The following is a 22,400-nucleotide window of genomic DNA, read 5'->3' on the forward strand; positions in this document are numbered from 1 at the left end:
AATGCTCAGAATCACTACATGTGCCAAAATGCCCGGAATCACTACATGTGCCAAAATGCCCGGAATCACTACATGTGCCATTGGGTGCCAAAATGCTCAGAATCACTACATGTGCCATTGGGTGCCAAAATGCCCAGAATCACTACATGTGCATTGGGTGCCAAAATGCCCAGAATCACTACATGTGCCATTGGGTGCCAAACTGCCCAGAATCACTACATGTGCCATTGGGTGCCAAAATGCTCAGAATCACTACATTTGCCATTGGGTGCCAAAAATTGCTCAGAATCACTACAATGTGCCATTGGTGCCAAAATGCTCAGAATCACTACATGTGCCATTGGGTGCCAAAATGCCCCAGAATCACTACATGTGTCATTGGGTGCCAAAATGCCCAGAATCACTACATGTGCCATTGGGTGCCAAAATGCCCAGAATCACTACATGTGTCATTGGGTGCCAAAATGCCCAGAATCACTACATGTGCCATTGGGTGCCAAAATGCCCAGAATCACTACATGTGCCATTGGGTGCCAAAATGCCCAGAATCACTACATGTGCCACTGGTTGCACGACTACTTCCCAGTGTATCTCTAGCAGTCGTGGGTTAGGTGAAGACAAACTGCATCAGTATTGGACACCTCTCAGTGATTATTAACCCTTACCTTAAACCCAGACTGGTGCTCCTCCTTGCTAAAATGCACTCCATCCTGGGCTACTATTCTAGTGAGCACAGCACAGCCATCTTTCCTTTCCCAGGGTTCCCTTGCAGCTAGTCTGGGGCTGTGCACATGTGCAGTAGAGTAGAACTGAAAGTTTGAATAATAAAAGCTGAACTTTTGCCCAGGGTCTTAGCTTACTGATTACTGGGGGCAGGTACCTAAGAATTGCCCCCCCTAAGTGATTAACCCTTTACTTCTCCTGGCAACCAGGTTGATAACATTAAGTCTAAAGCATGGGGCAACATTATGTACATATGTACTCACCCGTGCCGATTCATGGCATGAAATCATGCTTGTGTCCCACAGTATCATTTCCCAAACAAACCCGAGATACCGGCTGTTATAGATACAGTGTCCCTGGTTTTGCCTCCCTCGGGGTTTGTTGGAAGTTGGGCAGAGAATTCCAGCTATGCCAGTGCATGTTACTTAGGTACTCTCATAAACATCTCTCCCATTGGCAGGCAGCAGGGATAGATCAGGCACCAAGGGAATCTCTCATGGACTCCTAAATACCCATATTTACATCCATTAATGCACAATATCACATTCACCTTCAACTGGTAGTGGGAACATCAAAATGACATCTAATGCCTGACCTGAAAATATTCCAAAGGATTCACAACTGTGGGTTTGTTGCACTAATAAAATGCCACAAGTAGGTTTAATTCTCTATAGCGTTTGCAATGGGAATGATTAAAGGGGAAATTCACATTAAATAAGAAGAGATTTAGAGAATTCTGTCTCTCATCAACCTGGATTTTTTTTTTTTTTTTTTTAAATCTTTCTGCAAATAACTCCTAGGGGACTCCAAGATAAATGCTGAGGTTGAGAAGGAGGGGGGTCTATAAATGCTGAGGTTGAGAAGGAGGGGGGTCTAAACAGGCAGAACCGTGGGGTGGCTCAATATACAGATACAAGCCACTATCAGTTCTTATGGGTGCCAGCTGCCAAATACCCTCCTTTTACTTCTACCATTGGCTATTAACTATTTAATAAATATTTTACTCAAGCAAATTGGGGCAGCAGGGGGGACTGATTGTTAACCTCCATGCTTTTGTGTAGGCTCTGATTACCTGATTGGTAGTTATGGAGGTGAACATAAAGAAAAATCTTCAGCACACCAATTACATACATGTTCTCAGAGGGTGCTCACGGCCGCTCCCAAGCACCTGAGGAAGGGGTCACCCCCGAAAGCTTGTGCTGTTTTGCTCATTTCTGCAAATAAATGATTTAAAGGCATTGCCGACACAACTGGTGTGCTTCTTTCCCTTTGCATAGTTATGGAGGTGCACAGGGTCGGACTGGGGTGTGCAGGGCCCACCGGGGCTTCTGCCTCAGGGGCCCCTGCACCCCCCAGTGGCCCCCAACACCCTCTGGCCCCCTCCCCCGATCACTTCTAAAAGAAACTTGCCTACGACGTGTTGGGGGGGGGGAGCCGGTGGATCACAGGAGTGCCCTGGGGGATATCGGATCTGGGCTGCCGGGGCCCGCCGGGTTTTTTCCTGGTACCCCGGCAGCCCACTCCGACGCTGGAAGTGCACACAGACAGTACAGAGTGCACACTAGTAGTTAGGCAGGTTATATATAGGCATTATGGTTGAACTTGATGGACGTATGTCTTTTTTCAACCCTACTTACTATGTTACTATGTTACTATGTAAGATACAGGGGTACATTTTTCACCGGTGACTCCCTTCATTGCTGGTGGAAAGGCTTTTCCAGTAAAATAATTGCCTGCTGTAGCAGATATTTATTACGGGCAACTACTCTCCCCGTGGGACATTAGCCTTACCCTAAAGTGCAAATATTGTCACTATGAAACAGATAAAAAGAAAATGTACCCATGTCTCATAGCAAATTCTCAGATCCTTCAGAGGAACAATGCCCAGCTGTCACTGCTTCGTGCCATTTACTTTCCTTGTATCTGCCTGGCACAGGGAACAGTTTTACAGTGCCAGATTACCCATTAGGTGCCCTAGGCACTAACCTGGAGTTGGAGGCCTGGAAATTACAGTGAAAAGTGAAATTAATGTTGCAAATGAATTTGAATCACTAAGCTAAACCAGGCCTGGACTGGCAATCTGTGGGTTGTGGCAAATGCCAGAGGGGCTGCTGTAAGATGCCATTGACAGTTACTATTTATTGGGCTGGTGGGGGGGCAGTTTAGGTCTCTGTGTACTTGATATGCCAGGGCCTATCTTGAGTCCCAGTCCAGACCTGATCGGAATGCACCATGGTGCACTGGCTTGCACTGGCACAGCAGCAGCACGTTCTTGTTCATCGTGCAAGGTGGGGCCCCAAAGGTACTATTCTGCCTAGGTCCCCATTTAGAGTCTGCACTTGTTTGTATATTTTGGCTGAAATCCTCCCCGTGTGCGCAGTGACAGGCAGATGCACACAAGCCACAAGCCTTAAACTGGGCACAGGCTGATAGACTTGGCGAGTCTAGCCATTCTCTGTATGGATCCTTAAATTCTTTTTTTACCATTGCTAATGCCATGACAAACAATATTTCGGTGACACTAAAAGAAAAAAAAAATCTGACGATACACTGCATGGTTACGGCTACAGTCGGCTGGAAATGAATTTCATGAGACAAGAGACGTGCAGTGATGTTGCACAAAACTGACCAGAGAAACATCAGTTAACCCATCTCTGCTCACTACCTTTGTTTTTTAAGTACAAAAGTATCACATTTATATTTGTTTTTGCGTGACAGTACGGTGGGCGTGCATCAGATTTAGTTTAGCACCTGCTACATGCATGTTTCCCAGCCACACACGCCAAGCATTTGGGCAATGCTGCTTCTACATATAGAATAGATAAACCCATGTTGTGCCTTTTTATGTATGCGTGTGCATTAGGGTGCTGCCATGTGGGTCCCTTTACCAATATATCACCAAATCCAAGTGGGTGCAGAGATACCTCAGGTATAAGGTTACAGGTGGCTATGTATCTTAATGTATTAAAGAAGCTTCTTGGAGTGCAGAGACCTGAACTATTTCCCTTGAATCAAGAGCTTCCTGCGCTGGGCAGCACCCAATCCTAGAGAGGAAGGTGGGGAGGCATAAAGGAGTCCCCCTACCTGCCTCATGATGCTGCCCTCTACAGAGCACAGCTTGCCCCAATGCACAAGTGCTTCATAAGTAATACAAAGGGGCATGCATTAGTGTTCTGGGCCTTGCAATAAATTACCCCTGTGTATAACCTCAGCCAATTCTAGGGGCCCATTCATTAAAGTCTGAATGAGTACGAATGGAAGAAATTCGTATTTTTTCTAACTTTTAGAACTGTGCATATTTTCTGCAATTTTTTTTGTTCATTTCCGCTACTTTTTTGTACTTTGCGACAATTTGTGTGACAAAATCGTATTTGTCTCAACGAGTACGAAAGTTTCATTCAAGCTTCGGTAATGTGACTTTGCTTGGGCCAGGTTGGAGCTGCAGAGTGCCATTGAGTCCTATGGGAGGCTTTCCTTGGGCCGGGTTGGAGCTGCAGAGTGCCATTGAGCCCTATGGGAGACTTTCCTTGGGCCGGGTTGGAGCTGCAGAGTGCCATTGAGTCCTATGGGAGACTTTCCTTGGGCCAGGTTGGGGCTGCAGAGTGCCATTGAGCCCTATGGGAGACTTTCCTTGGGCCAGGTTGGAGCTGCAGAGTGCCATTGAGCCCTATGGGAGACTTTCCTTGGGCCGGGTTGGAGCTGCAGAGTGCCATTGAGTCCTATGGGAGACTTTCCTTGGGCCGGGTTGGAGCTGCAGAGTGCCATTGAGTCCTATGGGAGACTTTCCTTGGGCCAGGTTGGGGCTGCAGAGTGCCATTGAGCCCTATGGGAGACTTTCCTTGGGCCGGGTTGGAGCTGCAGAGTGCCATTGAGTCCTATGGGAGGCTTTCCTTGGGCCGGGTTGGAGCTGCAGAGTGCCATTGAGCCCTATGGGAGACTTTCCTTGGGCCGGGTTGGAGCTGCAGAGTGCCATTGATCCTATGGGAGACTTTCCTTGGGCCGGGTTGGAGCTGCAGAGTGCCATTGAGCCCTATGGGAGACTTTCCTTGGGCCGGGTTGGAGCTGCAGAGTGCCATTGAGCCCTATGGGAGACTTTCCTTGGGCCGGGTTGGAGCTGCAGAGTGCCATTGAGTCCTATGGGAGACTTTCCTTGGGCCGGGTTGGAGCTGCAGAGTGCCATTGAGTCCTATGGGAGACTTTCCTTGGGCCGGGTTGGAGCTGCAGAGTGCCATTGAGCCCTATGGGAGACTTTCCTTGGGCCGGGTTGGAGCTGCAGAGTGCCATTGAGTCCTATGGGAGACTTTCCTTGGGCCGGGTTGGAGCTGCAGAGTGCCATTGAGCCCTATGGGAGACTTTCCTTGGGCCGGGTTGGAGCTGCAGAGTGCCATTGAGTCCTATGGGAGACTTTCCTTGGGCCAGGTTGGAGCTGCAGAGTGCCATTGAGCCCTATGGGAGACTTTCCTTGGGCTGGGTTGGAGCTGCAGAGTGCCATTGAGCCCTATGGGAGACTTTCCTTGGGCCAGGTTGGGGCTGCAGAGTGCCATTGAGCCCTATGGGAGACTTTCCTTGGGCCAGGTTGGAGCTGCAGAGTGCCATTGAGTCCTATGGGAGACTTTCCTTGGGCCGGGTTGGAGCTGCAGAGTGCCAGTGAGTCCTATGGAAGACTTTCCTTGGGCCGGGTTGGAGCTGCAGAGTGCCATTGAGTCCTATGGAAGACTTTCCTTGGGCCGGGATGGAGCTGCAGAGTGCCATTGAGCCCTATGGGAGACTTTCCTTGGGCCAGGTTGGAGCTGCACAGTGCCATTGAGCCCTATGGGAGACTTTCCTTGGGCCGGGTTGGAGCTGCAGAGTGCCATTGAGTCCTATGGAAGACTTTCCTTGGGCCCGGGTTGGAGCTGCAGAGTGCCATTGAGTCCTATGGAAGACTTTCCTTGGGCCGGGATGGAGCTGCAGAGTGCCATTGAGCCCTATGGGAGACTTTCCTTGGGCCAGGTTGGAGCTGCAGAGTGCCATTGAGCCCTATGGGAGACTTTCCTTGGGCCGGGTTGGAGCTGCAGAGTGCCAATGAGCCCTATGGGAGACTTTCCTTGGGCCAGGTTGGAGCTGCAGAGTGCCATTGAGCCCTATGGGAGACTTTCCTTGGGCCGGGTTGGAGCTGCAGAGTGCCATTGAGCCCTATGGGAGACTTTCCTTGGGCCAGGTTGGAGCTGCAGAGTGCCATTGAGCCCTATGGGAGACTTTCCTTGGGCTGGGTTGGAGCTGCAGAGTGCCATTGAGCCCTATGGGAGACTTTCCTTGGGCCAGGTTGGAGCTGTAGAGTGCCATTGAGCCCTATGGGAGACCTTTCCTTGGGCCAGGTTGGAGCTGCAGAGTGCCATTGAGCCCTATGGGAGACTTTCCTTGGGCCGGGTTGGAGCTGCAGAGTGCCATTGAGCCCTATGGGAGACTTTCCTTGGGCCGGGTTGGAGCTTCAGAGTGCCATTGAGCCCTATGGGAGACTTTCCTTGGGCCGGGTTGGAGCTGCAGAGTGCCATTGAGCCCTATGGGAGACTTTCCTTGGGCCGGGTTGGAGCTTCAGAGTGCCATTGAGCCCTATGGGAGACTTTCCTTGGGCCGGGTTGGAGCTGCAGAGTGCCATTGAGCCCTATGGGAGACTTTCCTTGGGCCGGGTTGGAGCTGCAGAGTGCCACTGAGTCCTATGGGAGGATTCCAAAATCATGCACTGAAGGTTCAAAGTCAGAAAGTTTTTCGCACCGTTTATGATTGTTCGGATACGAAAATTTCGGAACTTTTGTATCGTACGACAATATTTTTGTATGACCACGTCAGAAATTTTCGGATTTCACTCCACTTTTTCCCAAACGTAAATATAAATATAACACTAATACCTGTATTAATAAAACCTCAGGATCCCACTAATTTCTCCTCCAGTTTGTTACCGACACTACTTCTGGGTGAGTTTAAATGCCAAATTGACAACATGCTAAATCTATATACAGCTGGTTCAAACTAAATACATATTAAATCCCTGGGAAATATTTATCAAAAGGGTGTGAATAGAGCACGCCACCATTTGTGGGAGACTTTACAACTCTCTATTAACCTACTATTAACCTGAATAGAGTAAGCACATTTATGGAAAAATAGTAATTGTATTTGGCTCATTTTCCCACTGGAAGGCAGGGTGGAAAGTGCAAAAAAAAGGGGTGCAATGGGCCATTTTTTGCACTTTATATCCTTCTGCAGGTCTCTGTGCTCCATTTCAGAGCAGAGACGCACAGCTACTGTCATAAATACAGTTCTGCATGGGTTTGGCACCATTGTATACACAAGAAGAGGGTTGGAGAGGTCTCTGCGCTCCATTCAGAACACAGAGATGTATAGCAACCCCTATGAATACAGTTCTGACTGTGTTTAGCACTGCTGTATACACGAGGGGAGGGTTGGAGAGGTCTCTGCGCTCCATTTTAGATCACAGAGACATGCAGCTACCCCCATGAATACTGTGCAGCCTGCATTAGGCACTGTTGTATACATAAAGAGAGGGTTGAAAGCATGACTTCACCAGGCAGCTGCCTAGGGCGCAATGATTAAGGGGTGCCAGGCAGGAGCCTCTCCTGCCTACCCCTAGTGCTACTTTGTCATTGCCTCCACTGCTTGTCATTAGCGGCGGAGGCAATAAGCGATCTAATCGCTCCGCCCCCCCCGAACCTTCTCCTGTGCTTTGGCGCGCATGCGCCGTTCGGGGGGGGGGCGGGGAGGTGGGCGGAGTTGGCCGACCGGGTTGCCTAGGGCGCCCGGTCGGCTTGGCCTGCCCCTGGACTTCACACCAGTGTTTGTTTGGGAGCTCTGGGCTTTCAAGATTCCTCCAAACCAATTCGGCGAGATGCACCAAGAGACAGAGTACGGTATACAGAGCCTGACTGGCCCAACCAAAGTGGAAGACATGCCCATCTTTATTTAAGTAAGCAGTACAGGGTTGCAAGGTGGAGCAGGAGTGGTGGTGGGCCCTTGAGTCGGGTACCCCAGTCCGACTGCTGGTATAGGAAATACATCTCCAACCCAAACACTGTAGTAAGGAAGCAGTAAAACCTGACAGGTTAGCAGAGAAGGGGTTTTATGAGTTTCTATGACTTCATTTCTACTTGTAATCATGTAAATCCCATCAGCCATCAGAATTTATTGCAAACCAAGCAGGCAGTAGCCGCAGTAGCTTAACCAAAGGTTAGGTCGCCTAAACAAAAACAAACCCCTGCCAGGGACCTAGTGTAACATTATCCAAATATTATAGTAACATCCCAGTGGGATTAGACACAAACAGTTGTCGAACTAAAACCCCCTCTAGGGGTCACACAAACAGAAAATCAGTGAAAGCAAAACTTCCCATACAGCGCAGCCACATGGAAATAAAGCAATCGATGTACTGAAGCAGAGAATCTTTATTCTATTATGGAGACAGCGGCATTGCTCTGCTTGTGGGGAGACCTCGGGGGGATGGCAAGTGACCCCTTACCTCTCCCAAGTGGATGCCTAAGCCCTGCTTTATGGGGGTTTCTGTAATATGTAAGGCAAATTGTGTTACTGACATCAGAGTGGATACAGGATCACTTCCTGTTTCCCAGGATGCAACAGCTTCTACTTAAAGATTAGTTTAAAGCCCCCCAGCCAAGCAGCCTGGTCACTGCCAGAGCAATGAATGAAATCTCCCCCCCCATACATACCTTGTATAAAGCATTTCCCCAATTAGGGACAAAGGCCTTCCTATTGTAGGGGCTGAGTGTCTCTACCCACTATTCAGGCTAAGGGTACACTTCCCCTTTAATAGCAGCACCTGTCATGTGATGAGAGGTGACTTCACCCCTAGGGGAGTGACAGTTGGTTCAGTCCGTTGGTGTCACTGCAGTGAGAGGTAAGAGCATTCACTTCTGAGAGATTTTCTGCCAAATAACCCTCATTTTAGCTAAAAAAAAAAAAAAAAAAAAAAAGAGGGTAAATAGTTGGATGGAGCCCCCAGACCAGCAGGTTTTGTTTCTTTTACTGATTTTAGTGAATTTGGAGAGTTTTCCCCTAAAATAGCCTTTAATCTTAGTGCTACAGTTAATAGGGTGGTCCCCCAAATACTCAGCGCTTCTTGGTGGAGTTCTTTGAAACCAAATCTTCAGTATAGTAGAAACTGTGTGATCGTGTGCTGCCTCCTCATAAGAACAACCCTCCCTTTTTAGATGGGTCTCAGATGTGTGTAATCGTGTTGATGGAAGCGCATGGAATTAGAGAAAAACAAAAGCAAAACTAGTGCAATATGTACAAAACTTTCTTTGTGACTAAAACGCTAAAAGATTTTTAGCGTTCTAATTTGGTGCAAAATGTGCAAATATATTAAGTGAATCGAACAATCAAAAGTGCTTATATATCAGCCCAATGCAGTGTATCACACCCACACGATGTGTCCAAAGTAAATGCTCACCAGATTTAATTAAAATAAGAGCATGTAGAGAAGTCAATTCAGCTATTGATTGCAGTGCATCCTTAGTCCTCAGAGTATATGGAATGAAGAGGAATTGAAAATAGTATAAAATCGTTTAATATGTAAAATAAAGCCCCTGCACAATGCAGGCTACTTACAGTGTGAAGCAGTATATCAGACACAACAAAAAGCCCAACGCGTTTCGCGTGCTCACGGCACGCTTCCTCAGGAGCAAATGAGCCCACCATCAATCCCCCTGGCTATTTATACCCTTCCCACTTTTTTTTTTTTTAAACTTTACGGAAACATACATAGTAATTTCACACAGTGGGGATTGATTAAAATCAGCGGAGTAATAAAATAAAATAACACATACATATAAATATAAGAGGACAATAAATGCCTATCTTTACCCGCCAACAGCAAGATATAATAAAATAAAGCATACCCATAGATATAAGAGGACAATAAGTGTCAATATGCCTATCTTTACAAAATACGTGTATATCAAGATTTGTTAGTCAAATATTTATAATGATAACCTATGGTGCCGGCGACCCGAGACCATCTCAGCAATATCAAAAATATATCACTTATTATAAAAATACAAAAAGAGAAAATATCATGCCGTATACATTGCTCGATTTGTCCTCATATCAATTAAAATGGGTCAATTTAAGACTAATCATAATCTATCTAACTTAAAAACCAACAGTGAAACTAAGTCCTTAACTAGACTAATAAGGGAAGCCTAAAATCAGAAAGCAGCCAAATCTATATCTACATTAAGCCCCAATGGATGCAACGTGTTGAGTTTAAAAATCCAGAAGGTTTCTCTTTGTCTAAGTTTAATAAAACGGTCGCCCCCTCTAATACTAGATGTTATTTGTTCAAGGCCAACGAAGATCAGACCTTTTGGGTCACTATTATGCGCATGCTTAAAATGTCTAGGGACCCCATGATTAGTTTTTCCAGCCCTGATGTTCCGTACATGTTCAGAAATTCTGGTCCCTACCGATCTAATAGTCCTACCAACATAAAACTTGTTACAGGGACAGACTAATAAGTATACAACATATATAGAGCGGCAATTAATAAAGTCTTTTGTTTTTGGTATGCCCTCTATATTAAGTTTTTTTGGTGCAACAAATGAGCAAGTTCCACAACGTTTTTTGCCGCATTTAATCTTAGTGCTGGTTGGGAGACACAGAGCCAGGATTTGGCAGTTATGCAGGGCTGCAGCAAATATACACTTTTCCCACTAGAAATCCCCATAAAAAGATGACATTTGCCGCACCGTAAAATACATTATTTTTGTTCCCAGTATTGACAGGCTTTATAGAATGTTGCCCCTCTACCCCCAGGGATCTGCCCTGCTCCTATATACCAAACAAAGTAAGTCCATACACTCACGTTTCTTTGTAAACTCAGTCCCAACCTTATTATATACCAACCTTAACATGTAACAGAATGTAAATAAATACCAATACATTGTTTTTTTTTTATGTCCTTGCCCCGCATTAAATGTTTCCTATGGCAGAGGGGCAGTTACCAACACTGGGCAGTAATCCTTGGTGACCAATAACATTTTTATAGTTCTACCTTCAGCTGTGTGAGCCCAACTAATCACTGACTGGTTGCTATGGGTTACTGCACAGGTGCAGTCGTGCCCAGTGTTGATAATGAGCCCAACTGTATTTTCCCCTTTTTGCCTCCAACAGGCACTTTTAGCTGATGTGTTGCTACTAGCAACATCACTTTTGCATTAAAGTGTCCGTGGTTCATAAATATAAAATATTAACTGGTTGCTATAGTCATTAGTCCCGGCAACATAAAACCAAGCTTTATTGTCTGGCAAATTATTATTCATGTTAGAAAGGTTGCTTCCTAAGTGAATATCACCAAAGCACTATAGATGGGGGCACCATGTCCTGCCCTCACGCTAACTGTACCAATGCTCAATTCTGATTGGCAACTGGGAACAAACCTACAGTATAAACTGAGCTCTAATGCTTTCATGTTACAGAAACAACTGCAAGAGCTGGAGAGGATTTCTCATATCTGTGCTGCAAAGTGTCTCTGTGTCCAGTAGGTGCCATTATTATTAAAGGTAAGTGACCAAAATGTAAAGTGCGGCAAGAGGATTTACCCACTAAGGTAAGTGACCAAAATGTAAAGTGCGGCAAGAGGATTTAATCACTAAGGTAAGTGACCAAAATGTAAAGTGGGCAAAAGGATTTACCCACTAAGGTAAGTGACCAAAATGTAAAGTGCGGCAAGAGGATTTAATCACTAAGGTAAGTGACCAAAATGTAAAGTGCGGCAAGAGGATTTACCCACTAAGGTAAGTGACCAAAATGTAAAGTGCGGCAAGAGGATTTACCCACTTAGGTAAGTGACCAAAATGTTTTGTGCGGCAAGAGGATTTACCCACTTAGGTAAGTGACCAAAATGTAAAGTGCGGCAAGAGGATTTATTCACTAAGGTAAGTGACCAAAATGTAAAGTGCGGCAAGAGGATTTACCCACTTAGGTAAGTGACCAAAATGTAAAGTGCAGCAAGAGGATTTACCCACTTAGGTAAGTGACCAAAATGTAAAGTGCGGCAAGAGGATTTAATCACTAAGGTAAGTGACCAAAATGTAAAGTGCGGCAAGAGGATTTACCCACTTAGGTAAGTGACCAAAATGTAAAGTGCGGCAAGAGGATTTATCCACTTAGGTAAGTGACCAAAATGTAAAGTGCGGCAAGAGGATTTATCCACTTAGGTAAGTGACCAAAATGTAAAGTGCGGCAAGAGGATTTAATCACTTAGGTAAGTGACCAAAATGTAAAGTGCGGCAAGAGGATTTATCCACTTAGGTAAGTGACCAAAATGTAAAGTGCAGCAAGAGGATTTAATCACTTAGGTAAGTGACCAAAATGTAAAGTGCAGCAAGAGGATTTACCCACTTAGGTAAGTGACCAAAATGTAAAGTGCGGCAAGAGGATTTATCCACTAAGGTAAGTGACCAAAATGTAAAGTGCGGCAAGAGGATTTACCCACTTAGGTAAGTGACCAAAATGTAAAGTGCGGCAAGAGGATTTACCCACTTAGGTAAGTGACCAAAATGTAAAGTGCGGCAAGAGGATTTACCCACTTAGGTAAGTGACCAAAATGTAAAGTGCGGCAAGAGGATTTACCCACTAAGGTAAGTGACCAAAATGTAAAGTACGGCAAGAGGATTTACCCACTTAGGTAAGTGACCAAAATGTAAAGTACGGCAAGAGGATTTACCCACTTAGGTAAGTGACCAAAATGTAAAGTACGGCAAGAGGATTTACCCACTTAGGTAAGTGACCACACACACCCACACACACCCCTTCACACACACAAACACACCTACCCTCCCAATCAAATCACAGTACCGCATTACTTGGCCATAAGGAAACAATCCTGCACTGCTGTGTACTGACATAACACATGATGTAAGATAAGTGCAACCTTCTGGCCAAGAGAAATACATATATGTGCCTGATGTTCTCTCAGTGCTTTACAGCTGAAACCTTTTAACTAACACACTAAAGAAAAATAATTCCTTTGTCTATTTGCTCTATATACTTGGCCTTTATGTGTCCTTAACTCACTACTCTGATCTTACATTTTCCTGCATTATTTTCTGGTCCCAGGGAAAATGTAAAATCCGGGTACAGGTATGGGATCACTTATCCGGAAACCCGTTATCCATAAAGTTCCGAATTACGGGAAGGTCATCTCCCATAGACTCCATTATAAGCAAATAATTCAGATTTTTTAAAATTATTTGCTTTTTCTCTGTAATGATAAAACAGTACCTGTACTTGATCCCAATTAAGATATAATTACCCCTTATTGGGGCAGAACAGCCCTATTGGGTTTATTTAATGGTTAAATGATTCCCTTTTCTCTGTAATAATAAAACAGTACCTGTACTTGATCCCAACTAAGATATAATTAATCCTTATTGGAGGCAAAACAATCCCATTGGGTTTATTTAATGTTTAAATGATTTAAATGACTTAAGGCATGGAGATCCAAATTACGGAAAGACCCCTTATCCGGATAACCCCCGGTCCCGAGCTTTCTGAATAACAGGTCCCATACCTGTACATCTAGCAGATGTATCTATCTATCTATCTATCTATCTATCTATCATTTATCTATCGATCATCTAGGTTATAGGATCTTCAGTTCAGGAAACCAGACTCATTCAAATTGTTGATAAAAATTGTTATTCAGGTATAGGATCTATTATCCAGAATGCTTGGGACCTGGGGTTTTCAGGATAAAGGGGTCTTTCCATAATTTGGAACCCCATACCTTATATCTGCTAAAATACATTACAACATTAAATAAACCCAATAGGGTGGTTTTGCCTTCAATATGGATTCATGCAGCTTAGTTACCATCAAGTACAAGGTGCTGTTTTATTATTACATAGAAAAAGGGAATCATTTAACCATTAAATAAACCCAATAGGGCTGTTCTGCCCCCAATAAGGGGTAATTATATCTTAGTTGGGATCAAGTACAAGGTACTGTTTTATTATTACAGAGAAAAAAGAAACCATTTTTAAAAATGTGAATTATTTGATTAAAATGGAGTCTATGGGAGATGGCCTTTCCGTAATTCGGAACTTTCTGGATAATGGGATAAGGGGTCCGATACCTGTACTTTGTTTTGTGCTCAAAATTGCATTTTGCACACTGCACTTGTAAATGAGCCCTAAAATGTGTGATTTGAATATATATGCAGCGTCCACCAATCTCTAATTACAAATAATCTCTTTCTTCTTAAGAGGAATAGGAGACCAATTATCCAGAATGCGCAGTACCTGGGCTTTCCGTAATTTGGATCTCCTACCTTAAGTCTACTAAAAAAATTATTTAAACAGTAATTAAACCCAATAGGATCGTTTGGGCTCTAATAATTATTAATTTTATCTTAGTTGGGATCAAGTACAGGTACTGTTTTATTATTACAGAGAAAAGGTAATCATTTAACCATTAAATAAACCCAGTAGGGCTGTTCTGCCCCCAATAATGGGTAATTATATCTTAGTTGGGATCAAGTACAAGGTACTGTTTTATTATTACATAGAAAAAGGGAAATCATTTTGAAAAATTAGAATTATTTGCTTACCATGGCTCTGTGGAAAAGGGCCTTCCCATAATAGAGAGCTTTCTGGATAACGGTTTCTGAACAAAGGACCTGTATTTATTCCTATGATATTTAGTCATTAACAAAGCATATTGTCCCATTCCTACTCACAGTGGGTGATTTTCCAGCTATCTTTTTTGCATTGTTCAGACCCAAGATCTTATGTAGAATTCAATGTTTACACCACTGGAGGATTCTGAGTTTTTAGCAGGATTAAGGCTAATGCCAGAGGGGGTTTATTCTCGGAATGTGGATAAACGCAGGCCGAGAATCGGCCCCTGCTTTCCGATCAGCTTTCAGATGTGACTGCACCTGGAGGCAATGCGTTGGCCTGGGTGCAAGCACATGGAATGGACTTCGCCGCTAACCCCTTATTTGGAGCTTTCTGGATAAGGAATCATATGCCTGTAGTTTAAGTCCTTGGAGTGTGCCCTGTTTACTGTGGATATAACCTCTGCAGAAGGACTGTGGCACCAAAGTATTCATCTCCTGTACAAAAGCAGGCCCAGAAATAGCTGATTGGTTGACAATCCTTCTATCGCGGTGGGTCTGTTTGTTCTGGGATCATGCATTCAATTCTAAGGGTGGAGACAGACAGAGCTACTAGTAGCAGCTACTTGTCACGGCTACAGAAACAGACAATGCTAATCATTGACTGATAATTGTCTCTACGTGTGTTTTAGCAGAGGCAATTCTCAGTACTGTCTATGGCAGGGGATTTTCTAGTGTTTAGTAGCCGTGACAAGTAGCTGCTACTAGTAGCTCAGTGTGTCTTCACCCTAAACAGGGCACTATCTGCAAGGTGTTTGTATGTCCTCCCTGTGTCTGCTTGGGTTTTCCCAGGTGCTCAGGTTTCCTCTCCTTACAGGTTGGAGAAAACTGACCTTAGTGTGCGAATGTGATAGGGATCTTACACAAAATACTCAGAAATATAGTTCGACAACAGCTGCAAGGTGGCAGGTTCAACACCCCTGGAACAGACCCTTGTAATATACACCACAAGCAGTAAACTGGACAGTATTAGATATCAGCTTGTAATGTGCAGAATGGGAATATACACTGTAAAATTGCCCAGGAATGCATCTTGCTTCAGGCCGGCCCTATTTGTGGCTCAGACAATAAAAAACTATCCCGCCCCCCCCATCTATTCTGAGGCAGGGGGAAAAGGCACTCAAAAAAACCCAAAGATCTTTGTGCAAAAATAAGTTAAAAACAAAATTATTTGAGCAATATCTCAAGGCATTTTGTGCTCCAAGAACACTTAATCATAGTGGTAATCTTTGCACCGTAGGCTGAGGGTTTGGGGTTGGTGCTCCTGGACCCTTTGGTGAGTTTGTGATCACAATACTGTGCTGGACGCAGCTATTTTTCACTGGATTTATTCTATATAGGGAGGTGCCAAATCCAGGATTCAGCCAAGATTCAACCTTTTTCTCCAGGATGCGGATTTGTCCGAACCGAATCCAAATCCTTAAAATCACATGACTTTTCGTCACATAAACACAGAAGTTAAACATTTTTCACCAAACCGTGCAGGGTGTGGTTCTCTTTCACCCGTCCCATTTCAGATTAGGATTGGGATTGGTATTCGGACGAATCTTTCATGAAGGATTCGGGGTTCAGACGAATAGAATTGATCCCTAATTCTATATAGGTAGAAATATTAGCCCTGAAACTCCATTGTGCAGAATCAGTTTGTGCAGAAAGATGCACAACAAGGCCACTAAACATGCCCTGGAGGTGCTGAGTTTTGACTTGCCCAAGCTACTGAGACCAAGTAGGTGGGGGGGATTTAAGAGTTAACCAAACAGAAAACAGAAGATTTTTTTTCCCCTTTAGGACTCTCAGGTTACAATAATTGTAATGGCTGTCAGCAGCAGCAGCGGGGTAGCTTCTGGTGTTAATGAACGTGCTTCCTGTGCCACAGTCGAGGGAGGAAAAACTTGTGTGTTTACCATCTAAGTTTAGCCTGAAATTCCATTTTGAGGAAGAACAACTTTTTTTTTTTTTTTGTGTGTGTGAGTCTCAGGGCGGCAAGGAAGAGAGAAGCAAGAAATGATATAGGAAGTGCTGGAGAAGTTGCTTTACTACTCCTCTGGGCATGAGATACAAAGGGAAACCTCAGCACTTCCAAGATCCGTTTGGAATCTTTACAGTCGCTTTCAACAAAGTCCCGGAATATACTGGGTAAGTAGGTACCTCTGGGGCCTCTTCTACCATTTTCTTAATCTGTTAGCAGGTCAGTAAAGGTCTGGGTTTGGTTGAACTTCTTCTACGTCACCATAAGGGCCGGTCATTAAATGTACTGCCTCCGGCAATGTCAAGGGCACCTCTCTCTCTATGGAAAAGCACCAGTTTCCTCCTCTGGTTTTTCAAGCACCAAAAAAGTCCCTATTTTGGAAAATATTCATAGCATGAAATGCAAAACCGAGAGGAAATCTGCAGGCGTCTCTTATGCAATAGGGCTGCCCTGTACTCAGTGCTGTTGCAGCTGGAACTTCTAGCACATTTTTTTGCAGTGTTATAATTAAGTTTTACTGTTTATTTCTAAAGAGCCAAGTATTTTTTCAAATAAGCCAAATAGTGTAAAAATAGAAATTAAGAACATACACAGACTGCCTGCAATTGCTAACAAACCAGGCTGAAAACATGAGAAGACTGTACTAGGGGACTGGTGCTGAGCCGTGCCCTGACATGCCCATCGGTTTCTTTTTTTTTTAATCGCAAGGAATTCCTGTGCCTCTAGCAAAGGCTGTTCCTATGTTTCTAATATGCGCTTTCAATGATTAACATACAAGTACTATTGGGTATGTGAATGGCTCGGTATTAGGACTGGCTATTGAATTCCTTTGCTAGAGGTTTGTAACCTTGGGCAATTCACTTCATCTCCCTGTGCCTCAGACTGTATGCTCTAGTTGGGTGTTCTTGTATTATTGTATATGTACTTCGGGTGCATGGGGCACAGTTAACATTCATTACGGTACACTTATTTGGTAAGGTTGCCAAATGAGTGGATCTTTGCCAGATGTGCCCAACTTGAGGTGGGCAATATCAGATTGATCCGATCGTTTGGCCCCCGATGGCCAGAAGGTCCGATAAATGAAAATGGTGGAGCCTTGTTCATATTAGTTTAGCCAGACAGACTGAATACCACTACTACATGCATGATCTGTTCTTGAAGCCACTGCTTCTAGTCCATAAGCAAGGCAACACCTACATTTAAACATTTATGGGGAGATTTTGTATTGTTGACATGGCCGGCCAAGTGCCCTAGGCGACCCGGCTGGCCACCTTGCTTCACCCCCACCAGCGTGAGCGCACCTGTATGCACACGGTGATGGCTATGGGGGGTGGAAAGATGGGCGAGCATCAAAGAGTAGTGGATGAGGTGGGGAGCTGGCGTGATGGTTATCGTGAGTGGGACTGGAGGGACTTGATTGCCTGGAATATGGGTAGGCAGATAAAAGGTTCATTCCTAGCGCCACCCCCTCCCAGTGTTGCACCACCAGAACGTGCCTCTTCTGCCTATCCCTATTTCCGGCCCTATTAGTTGATGGTACTGTGAAACTAGTTGCTTGCTACATAAACATAGCACAGCTGGTTCTTAGATGCATTTACCAAAGGGCTCATTTACAGCCATGCTAAAATGCAGACAATTTGCATGCATTGACGCCATTCAAGGTACATGCTTCTAAATACACTCCTTGCACTTCTGTATAGTGCAGTGGTTCTCAACCTTCCTAATCCCATGACCCTTTAATACAGTTCCTCATGTTATGGTGACCCCCCAACCATAAAATTATTCCTAAGACCATCGGAAATATGTATTTTCCGATGGTCTTAGGCGACCCCTGTGAAAGGGTTGGTCGACCCCCAAAGGGGTCCCGCTGCACAGGTTGAGAACCGCTGGTATAGTGTGTCCGTTCCACACCCTTGAGGGATGGGAGCAAGCGCAAGTGCACCTATTAATACTGAGGAACCCTGCAGCTGCCACCAGCTTAAGGGTGAAGACACACAAAGCTACTAGTAGCAGCTACTTGTCGTGGCTACTAAAATAGGCAATGCTGATCATTTATTGATAATTGTCTCTATGTGTGTTTTAGCAGAGGCAATTCATAGTATTGGCTATGGCAGGGTATTTACTGGCGTTTAGTAGCCATGAAAAAGTAGCTGCTACTAGTAGCTCAGTGTCTCTTCACCCTAAATGTTTGCATAATTTCAGGCTGGACTGGGATTCAAAATAGGCCCTGGTATTTCAAATACCGTTAGGCCCAAACAGCCCCCCCACCAGCCCAATAAATAGTGACTGTCTATGGCATCTTACAGCAGCCCCTCTGGCATTTGCCAGAACCCACAGATCCAGGGATCCCTCATTTTGCTGGGTCAATAGGTTCATCAGACTTGCGCCTAAAAAAATTCAAATGGAATTTGAAATTGAACAACAGCAAACAGCTGTTGAGTGGAATGACACAATCTGGGCTGACAATTTTGACCACAAAAGCCCTATGTAACTAGGTAACTATTGATACTAATATCTACAGTTAGTACTAGTGGTTGTATATATAGTTTATGTATGTGAGTGTATAGATTGGTAGGTGTGGGTTAGGTGTGCTGGGTTTACTTGGATGGGTTGAACTTGATGGACACTGGTCTTTTTTCAACCCTATGTAACTATGTAACTTGAGTTCAATGCACATGCAGCCGTTGAGGAGAGTGCAACTCCCTATGCCGGAATCATTGGGAAAACACTGCATTGTAGGTAAAAGCATGGCAAATTGCACCGGAAATTGAACTTTGCACACTGTAATTAAGGTCATAAATGAGCCCTCAAATCTCTTAGAAACAATGGCTCCTGTGGGCAACTGGTATTACTGTATATTCGCCCCAAGTGAGCAGCTGCCACCCTCAAGCTCACTTGTGCAACCAGCCTAGTTATCCCAATAAATAGGAGGCAAAATGTGGCTACAAAGCTGTGTGTGCCATTGCCTTAAAGCTTTGGGCTGGAATAGTTCTGGGTAAGTGGTAAAAGAGTTCTGCAGAGCTCCCTGTGCAACTTCTAGGTGTTATATTTAGATTTATTTGGTATGGCATAAAAAAAGAAAATCAGGAAGAGAAACAAAATTAAAAGTCAAGATGCACAATGTCACCAGAAGATACTCACAGTGGAGCAGGAAACAAACACTAGGAAACATGCTCACACCGACTGCCTAGAAACTTCCCCTGAGATACCCTATCCATGAACCTTAGCAACAGCACTTGATTTTTGGATCAGAAAAATAAAAGCACTAACCACAAGGTCAGTCCCTGCATGCCCCTGCATATTTTCCGGATAAGGGATCTTTCTGTAATTTGGATCTCCATACCTTAAGTCTACTAAAAAATCATTTAAGAATTAAATAAACCCAATAGGTTTGTTCTGCATCCAATAAGGATTAATTATATCTTAGTTGGGATCAAGTAGACGGTATTATTTTATTATAACAGAGAAAAAGGAAATCATCACTGTCTATGGGAGATGGCTTTCCCATAATTTGGAACTTTCTGGATAACGGGCTTCTGGATAACAGATCCCATACCTGTATATGTATCACAAGCCACACTTATTGTTCTGGAAGTGAAGGAAATCACCCAGCCTGCCTTGCTCTGTGCCGTTCCAGCCGGGCTGGATCAACCTCTTTTTCAACACTGACGGCAGTGAGAGTGGCTCTGTTCAGTACAGACAGGACTGGGCTGCCCGAGCTGTCAATCACTGACACAGACCTGTGTGTGATCACCGGAAGCAGCTTACCTGCATGAGAGCCAAGTGGGACCGAGACCCCGTGCTTTGTCTCCCTATAGCCAACAATCAGCATAATGACATGTTTCACCCAAGTGACACCTATAATACTTAGAAATGGATGCAAATATTGCTCCTGTGTTCCACTATAGCTCACACCAAGTCACACATGCAAAATGTAGCCGCATCTCTTGGTTGACACAATTCCCCTAGAATTTTGGCGACAAACGTTGCGTATTGCACTGGGTTTTTTGGGCTAATATAGTAACATAGTATGTTAGGTTGAAAAGAGACACACGTCCATCAAGTTCAACCTTTTATGTCTATATGAAACTTGCCTTACTGCTAGTTGATCCAGAGAATGGCAAAAAGCCCTCTGAAGCCTCTGTAATTTGCCTCAGAGAAGCTGTGTACAGGTATGGGATCCCTTATCTGGAAACCCGTTCTTCAGAAAGTTCCGAATTATGGAAAGGCCATCTCCCATAAACTCCATTATAAGCAAATAATTATAATTTTTAAAACTGATTTCCTTTTTCTCTTTAATTATAAAACAGTGCCTGTACTTGATGCTAACTAAGGTGTAATTAATCCTTTTTGGAGGCAAAACTATCTTATTGGGTTTATTCAATATTTAAATGATTTTTAGCAGACTTGAGTTATGGAGAACCAAATTATGGAAAGATCCCTTATCCGGAAACCCCAGGTCCTAAGCATTCTGGATAACAGGTCCCATACCTGTCCCTAGAATGCGCCTAGTCCCCCTGCAAAAAAATCTTTGGAGAGGCCTGACGCTCACTTCAACCGTTACTGGCCTCTTGTCCTGCCCTTTCTCTCTCTCACATCCCCAGCTCCCCAGCTCCCCATAGCTAGTGGTGCGACTGGGGGGGGGAAACAGACCCTGCGGTCCCCCCACAACCATGGGCTCTATAGTTATGCCATTGCCTCAGAGGGAGAAAAATTCCTTCCTGACTCCAAGATGGCAATCGGACCAGTCCCTGGATCAACTTGTACTAAGAGCTATCTCCCATACCCCTGTATTCCCTCACTTGTACTGAGAGCTATCTCCCATACCCCTGTATTCCCTCACTTGTACTGAGAGCTATCTCCCATAACCCCTGTATTCCCTCACTTGTACTGAGAGCTATCTCCCATACCCCTGTATTCCCTCACTTGTACTGAGAGCTATCTCCCCTACCCTGTATTCCCTCACTTGTACTGAGAGCTATCTCCCATACCCCTGTATTCCCTCACTTGTACTGAGAGCTATCTCCCCTACCCCTGTATTCCCTCACTTGTACTGAGAGCTATCCCCCTACCCCTGTATTCCCTCACTTGTACTGAGAGCTATCCCCCTACCCCTGTATTCCCTCACTTGTACTGAGAGCTATCCCCCCTACCCCTGTATTCCCTCACTTGTACTGAGAGCTATCTCCCCTACCCCTGTATTCCCTCACTTGTACTGAGAGCTATCTCCCATACCCCTGTATTCCCTCACTTGTACTGAGAGCTATCTCCCATAACCCTTTATTCCCTCACTTGTACTGAGAGCTATCTCCCATAACCCTGTATTCCCTCACTTGTACTGAGAGCTATCTCCCCTACCCCTGTATTCCCTCACTTGTACTGAGAGCTATCTCCCATACCCCTGTATTCCCTCACTTGTACTGAGAGCTATCTCCCATAACCCTGTATTCCCTCACTTGTACTGAGAGCTATCTCCCCTACCCCTGTATTCCCTCACTTGTACTGAGAGCTATCTCCCATACCCCTGTATTCCCTCACTTGTACTGAGAGCTATCTCCCATACCCCTGTATTCCCTCACTTGTACTGAGAGCTATCTCCCCTACCCCTGTATTCCCTCACTTGTACTGAGAGCTATCTCCCTACCCCTGTATTCCCTCACTTGTACTGAGAGCTATCTCCCCTACCCCTGTATTCCCTCACTTGTACTGAGAGCTATCTCCCCCCTGTATTCCCTCACTTGTACTGAGAGCTATCTCCCATACCCCTGTATTCCCTCACTTGTACTGAGAGCTATCTCCCCATACCCCTCACTTGTATTCCCTCACTTGTACTGAGAGCTTCTCCCTACCCCTGTATTCCCTCACTTGTACTGAGAGCTATTCTCCCCTACCCCTGTATTCCCTCACTTGTACTGAGAGCTATCTCCCCATACCCCTGTATTCCCTCACTTGTACTGAGAGCTATCCCCCTACCCTGTTCCCTCACTTGTACTGAGAGCTATCCCCCTACCCCTG

At 44.7% G+C, this 22,400-nt stretch overlaps 1 protein-coding gene across 1 annotated transcript in view; it reads left to right on the forward strand.

The window, feature by feature from the left end:
• Window positions 1-16,216: 16,216 nt before the first annotated feature.
• Window positions 16,217-22,400, forward strand: part of kcnq1 (potassium channel, voltage gated KQT-like subfamily Q, member 1) — an 89,032-nt gene continuing 82,848 nt past the window's right edge. Inside the window, exon 1 of the mRNA XM_002936499.4 lies at window positions 16,217-16,552. The gene's annotated coding sequence lies outside the window, so the exon portion shown is untranslated. The remainder of the gene's footprint in view (window positions 16,553-22,400) is intronic.

The sequence above is a fragment of the Xenopus tropicalis genome, chromosome 4 (assembly GCF_000004195.4).
Source record: "Xenopus tropicalis strain Nigerian chromosome 4, UCB_Xtro_10.0, whole genome shotgun sequence".
NCBI lineage: Eukaryota > Metazoa > Chordata > Amphibia > Anura > Pipidae > Xenopus > Xenopus tropicalis.